This window comes from Tachypleus tridentatus, chromosome 13 (assembly GCF_004210375.1).
Source record: "Tachypleus tridentatus isolate NWPU-2018 chromosome 13, ASM421037v1, whole genome shotgun sequence".
Taxonomy (NCBI): Eukaryota; Metazoa; Arthropoda; class Merostomata; order Xiphosura; family Limulidae; genus Tachypleus; species Tachypleus tridentatus.
In genome coordinates, this window is record NC_134837.1 from 27,844,657 (window position 1) to 27,865,761 (window position 21,105).

Below are 21,105 nucleotides of genomic sequence, written 5' to 3' on the forward strand. Positions count from 1 at the left end.
TCACACGTTTTTTTTTCATCGTTAACCCAGTAACCAAGTACACTTTAACAGGTCGTATAATTAAAGTATGTATAATAAGATAACACCAAAACATAACAGACGACTTAAGAAGCAAAATAATGGAACTAGTTCAATACATTTAGTGCAAAATTAAGCCTTTCAAAAATAACCCTTCAATTTCAGCACCACGAAATAACATAAGCACAAAGAAACTTTCGAATTCTTAACTTTCGTGAGTACAAACACATGAAAATAACAAAAACAACCTGATTATTTAAGACAGTCGCACTGAGCTACACAAGAGGAATATTCTTTAATCATTCTTAATTTTTAACTGAAAGATTAGATAGGAAGATAGCTTGTCAAAAGCATTCACCGTCAACTTTTGACAACTCTTTATCGAATAGCGAGATTTGGCTGTCGCTATTATAACGCACCCACAGCCCCAAATTGCGGAGAACTGTTTTGTGGAAACGTGGCGCAAACCTCTGATTCTTGAATTCACATTCCGGCACGCGAAGCCCTAAGTGACATCAGATCCGAGATGAAAATTGATATCAATTTTAAGACGTCCACTGATTGCTCTGGTAGGAATTAAAAACTTTCATCAACCAATCAAAAGTGTAGTTTTCTGGATTGAAAGTAAAGTCTAAAAGGCAATTTGTGAATTAAAAGTTTTGCTAATGATATATTGCACATTCGCACTATAAGCAATAGTTTCTTATACAAATTACTTATACATTTCACAGCTCATTTGGCATCGTTGACAGCTGTATGCATAAGCATATTTAATTGGATCGTACATTAAAATATAATTTAAATTAACCTGGAGCACAGAAGCAAGCAAAGTGTTTTCTGTCTTCTTGATCGATGATTCACAAAGTTTTTTATTCTGTGATCTACTTGATTTTTTTTTAACTCGGTGTATCACAAGTGGATGCAAACACTGTGCTGCCTCTTATTTTAAGTACCCCCTCCCCAGATTCGGTAGATCAGCGGCAAATAAGAGTAATTATAATCACAAAATTCGGATTTTGATATCCATGGAAGACAGAGAAAAGATAAAGAATAGTGTAGCTTTTGTTCTTTACAATAAATAAGCAAATCCTTTGTGTAATCAAGCAATCTTTACACAGTCTACCTGAAGGGAATCTAATCTTGGACCACAGACTGAAATGTGGAACTTGTATATATCACATCTAGAATTAGAACATATTTCATTTATTAAGAAACAAATTTTGTTAACCAGATATAGAAAATAAATGTTTCTTACACGTCTTTGTTTTTCACCAACTTACCTCTCTTAATTTTTCTGAAAGTTCACCAAGGATAGCGTCCTCATCAAAATACTTTCCTTGGTATCGATGCTCAAAGTAGTCTGTGATTCGTTGTCGAAGATCTCGTGGTAACTTACGATATGCCATATATTCTTCGACTTGCTTCAACTGTCAAGCAAACAAAATGCATTGGTAAATAGCTGCATGTTTCGCAGAGATTGGAATTAATGTTTTATTATTTAATTATTTCTTAAAAAGTAACTTGCTCTCTACTCGTAACAATTTTAATTATCTATAAATGGAACAGCTAAAAACAACTAACGTTTTTTTAAAAGGGAAGTCGGTAATAGAAAATAAATGAAATATTTGACATTTTGGATGCTGTCTTCGATCCAGCATAGCCAGGTGGATAAGGCACTCGACTCGCAATCCGAAGGTCGCGGGTTCGAATTCCCGTTACACCAAACATATTCAACCTTTCAGCCCTGGGGGCCCTATAATGTGATGGCCAATCCAACTATTCGTTGGTAAAAGAGTAGCCCAAGAGTTGGCGGTGGGTCGTGATGACTAGTCTGACACTCTACTCTGACACTGTTAAAGTAGATAATGCAGATAGCCCTCGTGTAGCTTTGAGCGAAATTCAAACCACTTCGTCTTCTATCACAATTCCATCTTTTAAAGAATTAGACCTTACGGATTTGTACCACTAAAATTTTTTCTTACTTATTTGTAAGGTCCTCACGAAAATAAGAAATTAAACGTGTGGGTGAATAAAAGATGGGGTTTGGGTGGGGCGTAAATCCGTAGACGTGCCGCTGTTACTGTGTTGGGGAGGTTTATGTCCTTGAAAATGTTTAGTAATTGTAATATTGTATCATTTGCGGTTGGTATATGAAAAAATTATAATAAGAGTTTCAAATTCAAACCAGTTGTGTATATATGACTGAAATACTCAAACGACCACCTGCCTTTAAAAACATGCTCTCTACATATTTCTACGTGGAATCATTCCTATACTATGGCTCATCAGGCTGGCTGGGAAACACTAGACGTAATATTGGTTGAGATTAAATTAAGTTTATCACTTTTAAATCAAAATTAGGGTAAAGTTTGATAACACAATATTATTAATTTAATTTACTACCAGCTAAGTATTATCATTTATCTATGTAAGCCAAACGTATTCTCACAGTTGTAATAACAAAAATATGCTAACAAATAATTATAGAAGATTTAGTATTATGAAGACACTTTGTTTTTCTCTCAGTGGAAGGCCTTTAATCGAAGCCAACGCACAGCTAGGTCAGTAAGTTTAAAAATATATTAAAATTAAACATAGTTTCTATTCAATCGATAACCATAGACGTCATTTTGACGTCAAAGCCATAGATTATCACAGTTTGACGTATTCCGCCCGCACAATTCTGTAAAACACCTACATTAAAAAAACAGGTTTCTCAGTAAAGAACCAATGTATGAACTTCAAATTGTACTCTCAATAAACAAGAGAAAGCTGGCTTTATTATGGATAAAGTAAATGGGTAATAATTTAGAGGAATAAAGAACTGGTATTATGTGACATGTCGTCATCATTTCATTCGTGAAATAACTTGAATTTTTAAATTTTATTCACATTATTTCAGTAAGTGATTAAAAAAATACACTCATTTCAAAGAACTTAAAGTAAATCGTTTCCAAATACTTTAATTAGGATTTTTAAAAACAGCTTAAATAATATATGGTATGTCACTGACTATTTTTCTTTCCATTATCTATATGGTAGTACGAAAGAACTTAAGAAAGCCATTTAACTAAGTTGCCTTAATATTTGGATTTGAGATCACCCACGTATTAATCATCTTTCTAACATCAACTTTACTCGGATTTACACACTTTCAATTTTCTAATTCTTCCAGCAAGTGGCTAAAATAGTATCAACCTTTCTATTTAGAGACACGTTGATTTATTATCACAACGAATTATATTTTAGCTACTAACCTTTTCCCTGTACTGACGACGAGAGGAATCTAGGGATTGTATCAGATTGGTGGTATGACCTAAGAAAAGTGCATAGCAGGTAGCTCCACTGATCATACTTAGTAGAGTCAGCCACATGTCCGTCAAGCTCTGAGGAGGAAATCGTCCATATCCGATACAAAGCATGTGAGACATGGCTTTGAATAGCGCCCAGGAATATTGTTCGAACCAATACACGTCCTAAAGGAAGGTCAGTTTCCAGTTAAACAACCTTGGGCAGGTTAACACTAAAAACTGTGTTATAATAATACAAAATGAAAATAATGAAACCAATACATATTAATTATAACTGAGATTGATAGGGTGTATTAAAACAACAGTTAGTCCTATATCATAGTTTGTTCACTTTTCTTCAAACTAAAACCAATCCTATTGGTCTCTGATCTTCTAGATCCTAACAAACACGCATGTGCAAGAATATTTATACGTATCTATGCATATTCATGAAAAGATAACAGAACAGACCAAATTATTTCAGCTTCCATGACAGATGTTTCGAACACCGTTTACCCTCAAACATAAGGATTTGATTATACCAGTTCTAAGTTGAGAGTCGGTTTAATTGATTATGTAATTACTATTAATTACTGGTGTTTATACAACTTCTGGCATTACTGAAAGTATTTGAATCTGAAATTTAATAAATTCTGCTTAATTATCGTCTCCGTAATGACAATTTTTATTCGATTCACTGTTGTTGCGTCGTCAATAAAATTGTAATTTTAGACATTTGGTGGAAAGCAAGCAAATACATAAATCTCGACTTTAAAATATTAAAAATTATATTTCGTCAAACAACAATGATGAATGATAAGCGTTCTTAAACACCTCACTTTTTTAAAGTGTATTATTGTGCTAAACAATATTTTGTTTTACTTAAAGTTCGAATATTTCTCAACCACTTAACATACACCTCCACAGAGGGCGGTAAAGTCGTATTATTTAGCTACCTGGAGCTCGTTGATAGCGACCCAAGAATTGGAGGGAAATTCCTGTAACATGGGCACAAGGAACTGGAGACAGCCACTCCAGTGTCCAATCAATAGCATCATGCAAATGAGATTGAAAATCTTCATGAAAACACTTGCCATGTTGAGGAACTAAAAAATAGGGAAAGAACAAATTAAATTACTGTTCAAAACAAGTCCCTTCAATTTAAAAGTAACTTATTCTAAAAGAGAATTAATGGATTTACAATTTTTGATTTTCAGAAAATTTGCTTCTAAAAGTGGTACTACATACTCTATCTTAAACCTATTGAAACACATCTCCATGTTTAACTTAATTTAATAAAAGGTAAAATAAATTGTTTCTAGTTTTAACGTGTAGGGGGCCACAGAATTCCACTACGATAATTTGTTGTTTTGTACATAAGAGTAGAATTTCTTCGTTTCACCAATTTTATTGCTTATAAATTCGTCAGGTAAAGTCTTTACATTACCCTTATGCGTTTGAATTTGAATCAAAGTGAGACAGTATTCTCAAGACGAGTCGCACTTTTAGTAGGTTTCTCGTCATCACAAAGTGAAACAGATCCCGTGTAAAGTAATTTTTGTTGCTTAAAGCCCTAAATTGGGACTATTTATTGCTTTGTTTTGCGTTTGTTTATCTGTGATAACCAAACTGGAGTTTGAGATTTAGAGTTTCAAAAATCAAGATAACCGTCAAATACGCTAACAAAACAGTTACCAGACTGGAAAGACGATCGGGCTTAATTATTGGACGAAAATTATTGTTCATTACGATTAACAATTATCAGACTGAAAAGAAGATCAGGCCATATTATTAAATGATAAGGACTGTTCTTAGCAATTGACAAGCCAGAAAGACGTAAATCTGCCGACCTGGTAGATGTATTTCTGAATTCTGTTATTTGTCAAATACAGATTCTCGTCCACCAAGTCAATTATAACAAAGAAACACAGCAACGTCACCCAACTAGTTCTCAAGGTCATTAAAATTCGAGATATTCCTATTTCAAATGATTGGCGAATTTTCTGTCCGAGAAGTTAAGCCTTTGTGTGTCATGATACTAAACGATTACTGTCGCTGTAGGTTTGTTTTATGAAAAATGTGTTAATATTATAATACATAAATTTGTGACAAAGGATCAAAGAAAGTCCAAAATAAATGAACACTAACGTTTTATATCTGATGTAATTATACAAGAAGGCCTCTTTTGATCCATCTAAGTTTGATCAATGCGAAACGTTGTAAATTTTACTGCCTATTCTTATCAATTTATATCAGACCATCTGCAAAGTGTGGCTAATTTTACTGCATCTTTTGGTCCTATTAAGTCAGATTAGCTGCAAAGCGTGGCTACTTTTACTGTCTCTTCTGATCCAACTACATCAGATGAATTGAAAAAGTGCAAGTAAAAAACCCGATATGATTCATTTGATAAACTTCTTCATGGTTCTGTACTGGTTCTACTATACATTCAAGCAACTGCAAATAGAGACATTTTTTCCTGTCTGTGAACACTCCAAGTGAAATGTATGGAAATCCTTCCAACACCATTTTTTTTTTTCTACTTGATGATTTAGTTTTCCAAAAGTGACGAGGTCATTGCAGTAAAGTATCTATTGTTATAGCAGTATTTACATTATTATAGCATTATGTACATTGTTATAGCAGTATTTACATTATTATAGCATTATGTACATTGTTATAGCAGTATTTACATTATTATAGCATTACTTACATTGCTGTTGTGTTGTTTTTCTGTTTTCTTTTTCATACAATCTACAGTCCTCTTAATATCTTCACTTAGGAGGAAGTATAGAAAACATCTGTAGTTTGTATGATTTTTATCATGCAAGTTAGGCCTACTCGTTTCCAATATAATGCCAGCTTTAGGCGTGAAGAGCGTTCAGTTTAAAGTATCTGTTTTGTTGACAAAGCTCGCTTTACTCTAAACCTCAGAGCTGTTCCCATCGCAAGAGCTGTTTTCAGATTCTATGCTATAAGGTACAGTGAACGTGGAATGTAAATCGAAAGTTTCATCCCGTTTTCATGTTGTTTTGAGTCAAATCCACATGTACCTTCTGGAAATGATAAATTACCATTGCCTTACTAGATGTGTAACTCTTCACTGCAAGCTGTAAAAGATTCCACTGTTCTACCTAAGTGTTGCACGTGTTCAATAAGTATACAGAAACGTGCTTTTCCATTAAAGCAATAACATTTTTTTGAAAGACTATGAATTATCAATTATGTTGCTACCAAACTTCGATAATTCTACAGGGTGTTCGGAAAGTCACTGTGCACTTATATATTTATTAACAGACAAAACTGCACAGTGACTTTCCGAACACCCTGTATAACATGTGGCCATCAGAAATAAATTTATTAAGAAGTAACGAAGTAAAAATAAGGATAGTTATATTTCAAGTTTTGTATTGTCTGTGTTCGTGTTTTGGTAGAACGTTCCCGAAGAAGTTGTAAAGCAAAGCGTTGAATGTCCAATGAAAGAAAGTTAAAAAAATTGGTGTTTAAAGGTCTTTTATTTTTGGTATTAAAATGTCTTTTAAAATCCAAAGTGCACTACAAAAGTTAAAAAATATATAAAGTATTATATTAAGAATTTCTCTCATTATTAATGAAAATATATATGTTGAACTTCCTTACAGATATTCGAAGTAATACATTAGGGTATTTGGCAGCCATCTTGCATATTTTAATTTCCACCATATTAAGTCGATAAAATGCAGCCTGGAAATATTGATCTCTCGAATTGAACGCTTTCAAATTGGAAATTTTTTAGAAATTTCAACTTATAGCGTTACTCGGTTTCGTTTGTTGTTGTTTTTTCTTTAATTTATTTTAGTTTTCTATACAGTCCATGTTATTTAGAACTTTACAGTATCTTCTATACACACCACTAAAATAAAACATGTCCGATTCCATATTATTGATTAAACTTGGTTTATGTTAAGGCTGCAAGAAATCATTTGTGGAAACTGTATAGGCTCAACTTCGCTTACTTGCGTTTGAAGAGGTACGACTGACTACACAAGTTTACTCTAAGTATCTTATTGGTTTGTTCAAAGTCGTAAATACTGGAATATGTTTGCTAACGGTTGTTAAAGAGGATAAATTATGTTTTGTATCTGCACTGAGTCACATATATTAAGGACTATACACCAAGCCTAACTTAACCTTTCAACAAGCTCCGATAGACAGCTCTCGTAGTTTTAGTTGCTATGAAACAGTCATAATATTAATATGTGAATGAATTAACAAGTAGATTCATCTCATACTAAATAATTTGTAAAAAAAGAAGTCATATTGCTAAAATTAGGGAGAAAAAAGGGAAAAAAATGACAAGTGGTATTTGACCTAATTCTGCAAATAAGGAATCTCTTTCCATCGTTAAAATCCTATCTTGTTCCATAATCACAGAAATGAGGTCCAAACAGCACTGAATAGAATAAATCAACTAACTGAAAATCTCATTATTCAGTTGATTCTAATCAATCAGCGATGCACTGAGGACCAACTGAAGCAGAAATAGTGTTAGGCTGTTGACTAGCTACCCAATAATTCTTTATGGGCTCAAATAGTTGCGACTATTAAAGTCCTTCTTCCAATAATATTACCACGAAAGTGGCTAATCAGCTTTAGTCCTCGTTGGAGTATGAATATAGTTTTGTGTTTAGTGCTTTGTGCTTTCGCTAAAAATATCAGGTCGATAAATCCAAATTTTACGTATTTCTTTCTAATTCAACCCTATGCTCTATTTGTACGTATCGCTACAGTTATGGGTTGCAACTAATATGTTAAATTATTCAAAAACTACAATGTATTACATGAAAACAACATCACATTCTACCATAACGTTAATGTACTACTTTAGAGCAACATTATATTCTACCATAAATAGAACGTATTACATAATAACATTATATTTTATCATAACTCTGTGTGTTACCAGAATATTATTTTCTACCATAAACACAATTTATTACAATTGAACAATGGACAGGAGCATGTCTGTATTTCGTAGTAAAAGCTTCTATTTTGGTTCAAATACTGGATTAGTTAGAAGTATAAAAGTTAATGTTTCAATTTTATTTATTCGGTGTTAACTGAGATCTAACCACTATAGCTACACTGGATTATATACGTTCAGTGTCTATTGTTTTACAACACCTACAATGTACTGAATATGAACAATGTGCTAATGTGTTACACCTTACAGTGGATTGACGTGTTACTTCACTACATCTACAATGGATGTTATACGAACAAAATGTTACTTTGCTACAACTGCAATGGATGTTATACGAACAAAATGTTACTTTGCTACAACTTCAATGGATGTCATACGAACAACATGTTACTTCACCACATCTACAATGGATGTTATACGAACAACATGTTACTGAACAACAGGTAAAATGGCTTAAATACGAACGGTGTGTCACTCCATAACATTTTCCTTAGGTGATGTGAAATATAAACCAGAAATAATGTAAAAATAATTGTTTTTTTTTAATTACTAGATTTCGATTATATGGATGCTTATTGGAATACTCCCATCAAATTACAGAAAATTAAAATTATAGCTAACGAAAAAAGAAAATTTAAATGCTGTCACTTGAACTAGAAGATAAGTCGGAAGTCGCACAAATGTATAAATATACATGGGATGTTGTTGTTTTGAATTAAGCACAAAGCTGCATAATGGGCTATCTGTGCTCTGCCCACCACGGGTATCGAAGCCCGGTTTTTAGCGTTGTAAGTCCGCAGACATACCGCTGAGTAACTGGGGGGCATATATATATATATATATAGGAATAATGCTCAATAGAGAGTTCGAGGGATCATAACGCTAAAATTTTGTTTCGATAACCGCAATGGGCAAAGTTTAGATAACTCTTGGTGTAGTTTTTTGTTTAACAATAAAAAAACAGATACTATCCTATTATGTAACGCCTGTACATTTGGTGTAACAGACTGAAAGGTTATATACTCTGTTTGGATATTTTAATTGGGTCCCGAATGGACTAACGTATAAAAAATTATGAGATGCTTTGTTAGAAGTGTACTATTATGTACATGTTCGTTGCTTTAATTTGAGAATAATATGCTTATAATTATTTGAAGCTTATTTAAAAAGTTTTATACTAATTTTATAAATCTTAATCGTTAAGTTTTACATAAAACAACATATATTACACCAGGGGCTAAGACTTTTTTACACCAGGTGGGGAGAATGATTTTTGCAACCACTTGTGGACTGTTCAATTTGCAAATTGTTAATCTCTGATTACGTGAACCTGAAAGCTGTAAACATGCAGTCACAGATTAATCTTGTTGCCACAATACTTGCATGTATACTTAGGCCTACTAACTGATACTTACGAACTATCGCTTAGATCGAAGAGCTTAGAAGCACGCCTATATTAAAGATGTACATTTCGGCTACTGAAAAAGCCTACATCTAGGCCTAATTATGTAATTCAATTGGTAAGAACACGAGAATCACAAGAACAAACACACAATTTGTAGGCCTGTAACGCAATAAAACAATTCAATAGCCCAAACTGTAGGGGGATAGATTGTATGCACCATACTCCCACCAAAAATGAAGGGGGATGTATCCCCCATCCAATAGGGTCTACGCCCCTGATTACACGTCTCTTAAAGATTTTCAAACTGCCGTAAAATGGATACCGTAAGTAGAACTGTGAACTTTCGGGAAAAGGAAAGAGACGTGGATAACTAAGATAAAACAAAGTGTTCTATATTTGTGGGAAGAATTTCGTCATCACAGAAGATAAGAAAATAAATATTGTTTTTAGTAGCGTTGAAACTTTCCCATATATAATTTTTCTGTGGAAAATTAGATAAATACCTTCAATTTGGATAAGGTATAGTTCTATAGATATACTACTCCACTGATATTGAATTATAAAGAACTGGCGGCTTCAAGAGTAAAACGATCAAACTGAAATATTGAATGAAAAGTAACCTGATTTCAGAATATTAAAAAGCCGAACGAATAATCATCAGCAAAGGCAGTGACAAAATGTAATTGTATAAATGGGGTGTGGGCTGTTCCATTCCATAATTTATTCGTTCGTTGTAAAAGTACCAATGTTATACACGGTATTAATTATCATTTTTCATTTAGTATAAGCTTCACGTATTCTACAGCCGACTTATTCACTTAGGTGGGTCCTGAGTTGCGGCATATAATACGGTAAAATTGTAATGACTGTAAAACACCAGCATTTTAACTCGCCTGAGTTCTCCATTCAATAACTTTTTCATCGAAATTAGTCTAGTCAGCTCTAGTCAACAAATTGTGACACGAAAAATATAATAGAGATAATTTTCTACCTGCCAGACGATACTTAAGTCAGTAAATGTAGGCGCATATCTAGTTTTTGCATACTAATATTGTTAAGATACATCAAGGGCTTTAGTGGCCATTAAAATAAATGGAAGACGTCTCTTCCACTTTGATATTTATTTGGTTATTTCAAGTTTGGTGTATTTGGCATCTGAGACAAATACTTCGATTATTACTGTGCGATTTTCCAGACATGAGCTCTTCTGGTGTTATCTGTGTAAATTAATATTCAGTATTATGAAAATAGTTAAGCTATCAATTTTTAGATTCTCATCAAAATTGCAATCATAGTAAACTTTAATTCTTCATAAGGATTTCCTATGCCAAATATGAATATTTTTTTAATAATCATTAGTCCTGTTTGTCATTGTTTTAGTGCAGCGTTACACAAAAGTTAGCTACCCTGCTTTCACCGCGGGAAATGTATCTTCAATTCTAACGTTGTACGTCCTCAGACTTATAGCTGAGCCTTTCTGCGACACCGCTGATACCTTCGTATTTGCATATATGGCAACAAATTAAAATAAGAGCCTTTATAGACCTTAAAGTAATATTAACATAATATCTATAGCGTCATTCATTTTCAGTTGTGAAAACATTGACTGCCGTCTTATATATGAGAGTAAGGGGGTTTAGATATAATGAGAAAATTGTTGTATCTACAGTGTAAGTAAAGTCGATATCTTAAAACAAAGGTTTACTACTACTTGAAAAATAATGTTTTGTCATTGGTTGTATTTTAAAAAATAAAACAGTTGATAAGTTGAGTTGTTTTTTTTTTCAAATTCATACTTTCGACGTTCAGAGATTTAAATTCTTAAAGGTAGATTATTATTGTATCAAATTAACGAAATAAATTAATTAATTTCTAGTGCTGCTAGGCCTATTTATGTTAGTAAGTCCTTTCTTACGTATGCGATGAACACTTTCCACTCCTTTCTTTTATGTACTATGAATACATTCCACTCTTGACTCTATTCATATATATTTAAGTGAATCTCTATGAACACTATAGAATGGATAAATAACTTAGATTTAGTCGATTTTTTTGAAAATAACTTATATTAAACTGTGTTAAATATTGTACTGTATTCTCGAGTGGAAGATAAAATAACATTGTTGTATGTAAGAAAAACAACTAATTCCCACCTTCCAGACACAATGATCGCCACAGTTTTCAAAAAGATAGGTGAAGACGCCTGTCCTAAAGGTCAACGATGCTAAGGAGGCCATCTGGACAAGAAAGAGAGGGACACAGTGGTGGTCATCTCATTATGGACGGTCCTTGGGACCGTCTTAAAGACTTTTTTTTATAATTTTGTTTTTAGAACGATAGTTGCGTTGTAAAACATGAAGTATTAAATATTTTAGATTTCGGCCAATAAAACCTGTACACAATAAGGCTAAGTTTTAAAATAGTTTAAAACAAACGTAAATTACACAAATGTGATAAAAAACAACTTTATGTAGGAGTCCCTCTATACAATACATAAACATAAACAGAACAAATTTCAAACGCATAAGCTAAGAGCAAAATGACAGTTTTGCCCGAACAAGTAGTTAATACAAAATGGTATAAGTTTATCCTTGAATATTTATCTTCTTGTTTTAGGAGTTGGAGTCAATAAAAACTAGTTTTATGTATTTCATTAAAAACATATTTAGAAGGGATAAGTTAGAAATGCACCTTAATTTTGTAACTAAACCTGTTTATATGAAATATGAGCAGAAAACCCACAATATTGTGTTTCTTTGTGATCAATGCATTGAAATAAGTAACAAACAAACTGTTCAAGTATGTTTTTAAACATTTTTGTTCGCGGTTGTAATATTTTTAAATAGTTTCTTGTTACTGAAAAAATCTGACAACAGAAATGAACAAAAACAATCACTATTCAAAAGCAAATGGTTTATGACACCTTTATCTTCGCTGAGACTCTCTTAGAAACCAACCCCTGTGTCTTGCACTTTTAATTTACTATGACTTCTCCGGAAACCAACTCTTGTTTCCTGGAGTTTCTTGTCTTTACTGTTACTTTCCTTAGAAACCAACTCTTGTTTCCTGGAGTTTCTTGTCTTTACTGTTGCTTTCCTTAGAAACCAACTCTTGTTTCCTGGAGTTCTTTGTCTTCACTTTTACTTCCTTAGAAACCAACTCCTTTGGCATTGGGCATTGTTTCTTCACTGTTCCTCCCCCCAGAACCAGTTTTATGTCTTGTATATTCTTTTCTTTACTATTTCTTCCCCAGAAACTAATCCATATATTTTAGGCATCTCGTATTCTCTATGACCTTTCCAAAAACCAACTTCTGTGTTTTGTATGTACCAGTATTACCTGTTACATCTCCTTAAACAATTTTCTGTGGTGTGGAATTTCTTGTCTTCGGTGAGACTGCCCCCCCCCAATTAACTTCTTTGTTCTTTACTTCCTTGATTTTACTACTATAAACTCCTGTGTCTTGGATTACCCTGAATATAATATGGCTTTTCCACTAAACAACTCACGTCTTTGGAAACCATTGAGTTCACTGTAACTTAACTAAAAGCCAAATTAATGTGCTGCAGAAATATTCAAATTCACTGATTTTTTTTCCAAAACAAAATCCATGCAACATTGGTTAATGTCTCTTTCTAAGCATCTTTCATTTCTTTATTTTTTTGCATTGGTGAAGATTGTTGTATATGTATTGTTTGGAATAACGAAGTGTTGACTACCATATTACATAATATTATGGGACTGTAAATATATATATAGACAACTAGCTCAATAATTATTGGTTACAATTATTGCTAATAGGCGATTTAAACCAGCACTATTAAACAATAAGGGCCCGGCATGGCCAGGTGTTTAAGGCAATCGACTCGTAATCCGAGGGTCGCGGGTTCAAATTCCCGTCACACCAAAACATTCTCGCCTTTTCAGCCGTGGGGACATTATAATGTGATAGTCAGTCCCACTATTCCTTGGTAAAAGAGTAGCTCAAGAGTTGGCCCTGAGTGGTGATGGCTAGCTGTCTTTCCTCTAGTCTTACGCTGCTAAATTAGGGACTGCTAGCGCAAATAGCTCTAGTCTAGCTTTGCACGAAATTCAAAACAAACAATTAAACAATAACGAATTTATAATAATTTAATGCATTTATTTCCTTTCCTGGTTAGTTATCTATAATCATAATTGATTGAAGCTCATGGTAATACCACTCATGAAGCACTCGGATATTCCATCTATCAAACAAAATCAAAAACGCTTAAGTTAAAGAATTTGATCATAAAAGAGAATCAAACAAACAAGGGTGTGGAAGTGGGTTCTTAAACCTACAACGTCTCACCTACTACTGTTATTCGCTGTCTGCAGTCCGATTCGGAAAAGTAGTTACCCTTAAAGATATTTAAATTGTAAAACTGTAGACATTTTTTGTGGTTTTGTTTCTACTTTTAAAACTTAAATACCTTCAAGAGTAACTGCCTTCCCACATTTTGCTGCAGACAGTAGGAGGTGAGACGTTGTAGGTTTAAACGCTCACCAATCACTCTTGTTTTGATTTTCCATGATGGTTAACTTCTTTAATTTCGTCGTCTTGGAAATAAATGTGTGTATGAGTGTACGAGATCACTGGTTAGTAGACTTTTCTTGATTATCAGGGCCAGAACTAGTGATGCTACCTGATCTACGAAGATTCTCTTCATTTCTCTTGTGGACAAGAAAAGAACCAAATGAATCAACAAAAAAAAAAAAAAAGACGGAATGAAAAGAAAAAGGTGGCGTTGTTTTTCTTTATGATAGAAGATGTTTAAATAACGCCACCCAGTACAGTTGTATGGATTATTACCATGATCAGAGCAACGTTGTTAGGCCCTCTCTTTCTCCGTCCCTGACCACAACTCAAAAATAGAACTAGCATTAACCAAATGTGGCACCAAAAATCAATGTTATAAGCCAGCTCGTTAAAATAATTGGAACAATTTTGGTAGCCCAAAAGTTCTTTGAACACATTTTCAGAGAAGAGAAATATTTAGTTTTGTCACGGATCTTACTCAATACATTTAATACATCAGCATTTTAAATAATGTAAAATATCTAAAACAAATGTTGAGGAACTGTAAAGCTTTTGTCCACTCAGACAAGGAGGTCAAGACACCTGTAATAATTATAGAATTTTTATACCACTCTTTTCAAGACTAATACAGTACTTGTCATAACGTTAGGATTATTTTAACACATTTCTAGAGTAGCACATTAAAAAAAGTGAAAAGTTTATTATAATCCTAGTATTCTTTGAGAACACTTTTTAGACTAACAAACTAAACATAATGAAAAGCCTGTTATAATCTTAGCTTTCTTTGAGCACACTTCCTAGACTAGCACATCAAAAAAAGTGAAATGTTGTAGGAATGGTTGACTACTCTTCCTCTAGAACATTAAGAGAAGTGAAACGTTGTAGAAATGGTTGACTACTCTTCCTCTAGAATATTAAGAGAAGTGAAACGTTGTAGAAATGGTTGACTACTCTTCCTCTAGAACATTAAGAGAAGTGAAACGTTGTAGAAATGGTTGACTACTCTTCCTCCAGAACATTAAGAGAAGTTAAACGTTGTAGAAATGGTTGACTACTCTTCCTCTAGAACATTAAGAGAAGTGAAACGTTGTAGAAATGGTTGACTACTCTTCCTCTAGAACATTAAGATAAGTGAAACGTTGTAGAAATGGTTGACTACTCTTCCTTTAGAACATTAAAAGAAGTGAAACGTTGTAGAAATGGTTGACTACTCTTCCTCTAGAACATTAAGATAAGTGAAACGTCTCTTATAATCGTACGATTCCTTAAGCACACTTATCCACTGACAGAATTCTAACTTCAAATTTTTCTAATCGCACTTGATATGTTTAAGTTCAAACCTTAAAGTTGCAAGACATTCTGCTCTACATTTTAGTTGTAGACAGATATAAATATCAAACTGAGATCAGATATTGAGGTAAAAGGTTTTTCCTTTGTATCAACACATTTTTCATTGCATGGTAAAAAATACAAACTATTTTTTCTGACATGACATCTTTTGTAAAAAATCAACTAAGCCAAAAGAGTTATCACTTCAGAGAAGGAAAGGAAAGACGACAAAATCTCGCATATTTTTCTTTTTCCTGTGATTTCTTTATGCAAAGACAGGGTATAACACTTGTTTGCGATTTATTACAGCGTAACTTGCTTTCTTTAAATCGCCTCAAACGCACACTTATCACAAGTTCACGGATTATTAAGCTTAGTCCGTTTCGAAATTTATTGTTGATTTGATAACGATACACTTCGTTTCTTTTTATTCCTGTCATAATTAACGTTATATATTACATTAAACTCTACCAGTTCTTTCGAATTTTTTACATACTTTTCGCTTAATGACAAGTTCGTCAAAATTTTCCTATTGGAGAATAGAGTTAATATTCGCGTTATATCTTATCTTAAAGAACATATATATTAAAGTAAACACAGCGGACACGCAGGACCTTAATTACTGGCTTTACACTTGTTATAGTTAAAAGAAAAATCGACATCTTTTGATTTACTGCATAAAGGTAGTAATGAGTTGTTTGGTAAATCAGAGATACTTATTTCTGATCACGCTAATGACAAGGACTGTGATCAGAACTTTCTTATGTGTGTGTCTTTTGGGTCGAACTTGACCTAATGGTTAGCATATCGGGGCCGTGGTGTGGCACGTCCAAGGCTCAAGCCACAATATACAAATAAAACCGTGAAAATCAGTCCCACAGTTTAGTTAGCTGTAGCGGATGAGTTCAGATGATGTAATTGCTCTTTCTCAATTTGGTCAGTAGTTCAAAACTAAGAATGGTTATGCCTGAGCTTTGAAATTTCTTACTTGACTCGTTAGATCATGAATTATTTAAGGTGCCTTAAGCTTGAAAATCCCTTATACATCTGTCTACTTTTTTATAACAGTGCAAAATATTTTACGAACAAATGCAACATTTAGCCTAATGATAGATAACTTCGAGAACCTTTCCTGTCCATACCTTCTCATCACGAGAGTCTAAGAATTTTAGAAAATTAAAATGAAATACCACCCTAAACTACTAGGTGTAAAAAGCTAAGTAATGTCTAGCTACTTCGTTGGAAGTGCCTAAAAACAAACCCATAATTAGAAAAGTTAATGATTTGAATATGTTACTTTTTACAGCGAGGATGATGGTAAAACGTATTTGAACACATTTTAATTCTATCTCATCATCTGTTTCCGTTTGGTGAAGTGTTTAGCACATATCAATTAAAGTCTATTAAATACATATCCGAATTTCGAAGGCACACTGAGAATTACGTGAAATGTTAAACTGATTTCCAGTACTTATAAATTGTTTTGTTTGAAACATTTTGCTGTATGTGTATATATATATATACATACAAATTTTATAATATTCTAACATCATGTGTATATATGTGTGTAAGGTAGTACAACAATAGAAAATATATATGGTACTGTTCTAATATCATACATTATGTACCCTTATGTGTCCCAAATAAAATTGCTGTATTCTATGAGCCTCTTAGAAAAACATCTATGCTCAATCAAACTGACCGAGATACTCTGTATTGAATCCTATTCAAAATACAATAGCTTACCATTAAATTACTAAAGCATATTTGTTAGTCTACCTATTTATGAATTGTATGAAAAGCATATTAAAAATGTAAAGATACTGAATAAAGACCCTTATAGATCTGACATGACTAGTAAAGCTTTTGAACATAAACCTTTATAGATCTGACACAACTGGTAAAGATTGTGCATTTATATGCTGACACGACTGGTAAGTATTGTGAATATAAACCTTTATAGATTTGACACGACTGGTAAATATTGTGAATATAAACCCTTATAGATTTGACACGACTGGTAAATATTGTGAATATAAACCCTTATAGATTTGACACGACTGGTAAATATTGTGAATATCATCTCTTAGGTATCTGACGTGATTGGTAAAGACTGTGAATATACACCCTTATAGACTTGAAACGACTGGTAAAGATTGAACATATAAACCTTTATAGATTTAACACAACTGGTAAAGATTGTGCATTTATATGCTGACACGACTGGTAAATATGTGAATATAAACCTTGATAGATCTGACATGTCTGGTAAGATTTGTGAATATTAAATCTTTATATTTACCTGATCATTAATAAGGATATATGTACGTAAACCTGTTGTAAAATTTTGTACAAGTATTGCCTTATTCTCTAGCTAATTATGAACTATTAATATCAGTGAACGTCGAGAGACGTGATATAGACACTAAACTGTCACAATTGGCTTAAGAAGATACACACTACACGTTGTAATAACGTATGTTTAGGTTTAGGATGATACAGACTCCATATTATGATAACGTATATTTAAGTTTAAAATGATACAGACTGAGATAACCTGGCTTTGGGTTTAGAATGAAAAAGTCTTTACTATGTAATAACCTGGCTTTAGAATGAAACAGTCACTTTACTACAATAATTTACCTTGAGTTTTAAAATGATATAATCACTTCACTATAATAACGTACCTTTAGGTTAAGAATGATACAATCACTTTAATATAATAACGTACATTTAGGTTTACAATGATACAGTCAATTTACTATAATAACGTACCTTTAGGTTTAAAATGAAAGAATCACTTTACTATAATAACGTACCTTTAGGTTTAAAATGAAAGAATCACTTTACCATAATAACGTACCTTTATGTTCAGAATGAAATAGTCACCTTACTATAATAACGTATATTTAGGTTTAAAATGAAAGAGTCACCTTACTATAATAACGTACATTTAGGTTTAGAATGAAAGAGTCACGTTACTATAATAACGTACATTTAGGTTTGGAATTAAACAGTCACTTTCCTATAATAACATATCTTTAGGTTTAGAATGATACATTCACTTTACTATAATAACGAACCCTTAGGTTTAGAATGAAAGAGTCAGTTCACTATAATAACGTAAATTTAGGTTTAGAATGATACAATCACTTTACTATAATAACGAACCCTTAGGTTTAGAATGAAAGAGTCAGTTCACTATAATAACGTAAATTTAGGTTTAGAATGATACAATCACTTTACTATAATAACGTAACTTTAGGTTTAGAATGAAACAATGACTTTACTATAATAACGTACAATTAGGTTTAGAATGATACAGTCAATTTACTATAATTACGTGCCTTTAGGTTTAAAATGAAACAGTCATATTACTATAATAACGTATCTTTATGTTTAGAATTATACAGTTACTTTATTATAATAACGAACATTTATGTTTAAAATGAAAAAGTCACTTTGCTATAATAACGTACATTTAGGTTTAGAATGAAATATTCAGTTTAATACAATAACGTTCCTTTAAGTTTAGAATGATACACTTTCTTTACTACAATAGCATACCTTAAGGTTTACGATGAAACGGTCCATTCACTATAATAACGTATATTAAGGTAGAGAATGAAAGAGTCACTTTATTATAGTAATGTACCTTTAGGTTTAGAATCAAACAGTCACTTTACTATAATAACGTACATTTCAGTTTGGAATGAAATAGTTACTTTATTATAATAACGTACCTTCAGGTTTAGAATAAAAAAGTCACTTTACTATAATAACGTACATTTATGTTTAAAATGAAAGAGTAAGTTTACTATAATAACGTACCTTTAGATTTAGAATGAAATAGTCACTTTTCAATAATAACGTACATTTATGTTTAGAATGAGACAGTCACTCTACTATAATAACTTTGGGTGTAAGTTGATACAGTCACTTTACCATAATAACGTGACTTTAGGTTTAAAATAAAACAGTCACTTTACTATAATAACGTATCTTTAAGTTTAGAATGATATAGTTACTTTTTTATAATAACGAACATTTATGTTTAAAATGAATGAGTCACTTTACTATAATAACGTAGCTTTAGGTTCAGAATAAAAGAATCACTTTATTATAATAACGTATGTTTAGGTTGAGAATTAAAGAGACACTTTACTATAATAACGTACCTTTAGATTTAGAATGAAAAAGTGAATTTACTATAATAACGACCATTTAGGTTTCGAATGAAAGAGTAATTTTACAATGATAACGTATATTTAGGTTTAAAATAAAAGAATCACTTTGTTTTAATAAGGAACATTTATGTTTAGAATGAAAGAATCACTTTACTCTAATGATATACCTTTAGGTTTAGAATAAAATAGTCACATAAATATAATAACATACCTTAAGGTGTAGGATGAAACTGTCAATTTACTATTATAACAGATATTAGGGTTTAAAATGAAAGAGTCACTTTACTATAGTAATGTACCTTTACGTTTAGAATGATACAATCACTATTCTATAATAACGTGTATTTAGGTTTAGAATCATACAGTCAATTTATTATAATAACGTATTGTTAGGTCTAGAATGATATAGTCAATTTAGTATAATAACGTACTTTTATATTTAGAATGATACAATTACTTCACTATGAAAACGTGTCTTTAAGTTTAGAATGATACAGTTACTTTACTACAATAACGTACCTTTAGGTTTAGAATGAAAGAGTCACTTTACAATAATTACGTACATGTAGGTTTAGAATGGAAGAGTCATTTTGCTATAATAACGTACATTTAGGTTTCGAATCAAAGAGTCCATTTACAATAATAACGTACATTTAGGTATGGAATAAAAGAGTCACTTTACTATAATGACGTACATTTAAGATTAGAATGAAACAGTGACTTTACTATAATAAGGTACCTTTAGATTTAGAATGAAACTGTCACTTTACTATAACAACGTACCATTAGGTTTGAAATGATCCTGACAATTTATTATAATAACGTGCCTTCATGTTCAGAATGAAATAGTAACTTTACTATAATAATGTACATTTCGGATGAGAATGAAATAGTCGTTTTACTATAATAACGTACATTTATGGTTAGAATGATACAATCACTTTACTATAATAACGTACAAATAGGTTTAGAATGATACAGTCAATTTACTATAATAACGTACCTTTAAGTTTAGAATGAAAGAGTCACTTTACTATAATAACGTTAATTTAGATTTAAAATGAAACATTTAGTTTACTATAATAACGTTAATTTAGTTTTAAAATGAAACATTTAGTTTACTATAATAACGTTAATTTAGTTTTAAAATGAAACATTTAGTTTACTATAATAACGTACCTTCAGGTTTGGAATAATATAGTCACTTTACTATAATAACGTATATTTAAGGTTCAGAATGAAATTGTTTTGTTACTATAATAACGTACATTTATGTTTAGAATGAAAGAGTCAATTGACTATAATAATGTACCTTTATGTTTAGAATGAGACAGTCACTCTACTATAATAACGTA

At 32.0% G+C, this 21,105-nt stretch overlaps 1 pseudogene across 1 annotated transcript in view; it reads right to left on the reverse strand.

Annotated features, from left to right (window-relative positions):
- LOC143238468 (potassium/sodium hyperpolarization-activated cyclic nucleotide-gated channel 2-like) overlaps positions 1-21,105 on the reverse strand; it is a 280,511-nt pseudogene that overhangs the window by 11,022 nt on the left and 248,384 nt on the right. The window contains exons 6-8 of the transcript XR_013020594.1: positions 4,265-4,414; positions 3,276-3,494; positions 1,299-1,445 (exon numbers count right to left, since the gene is read on the reverse strand). The product of XR_013020594.1 is annotated as a potassium/sodium hyperpolarization-activated cyclic nucleotide-gated channel 2-like (transcript). The remainder of the gene's footprint in view (positions 1-1,298; positions 1,446-3,275; positions 3,495-4,264; positions 4,415-21,105) is intronic.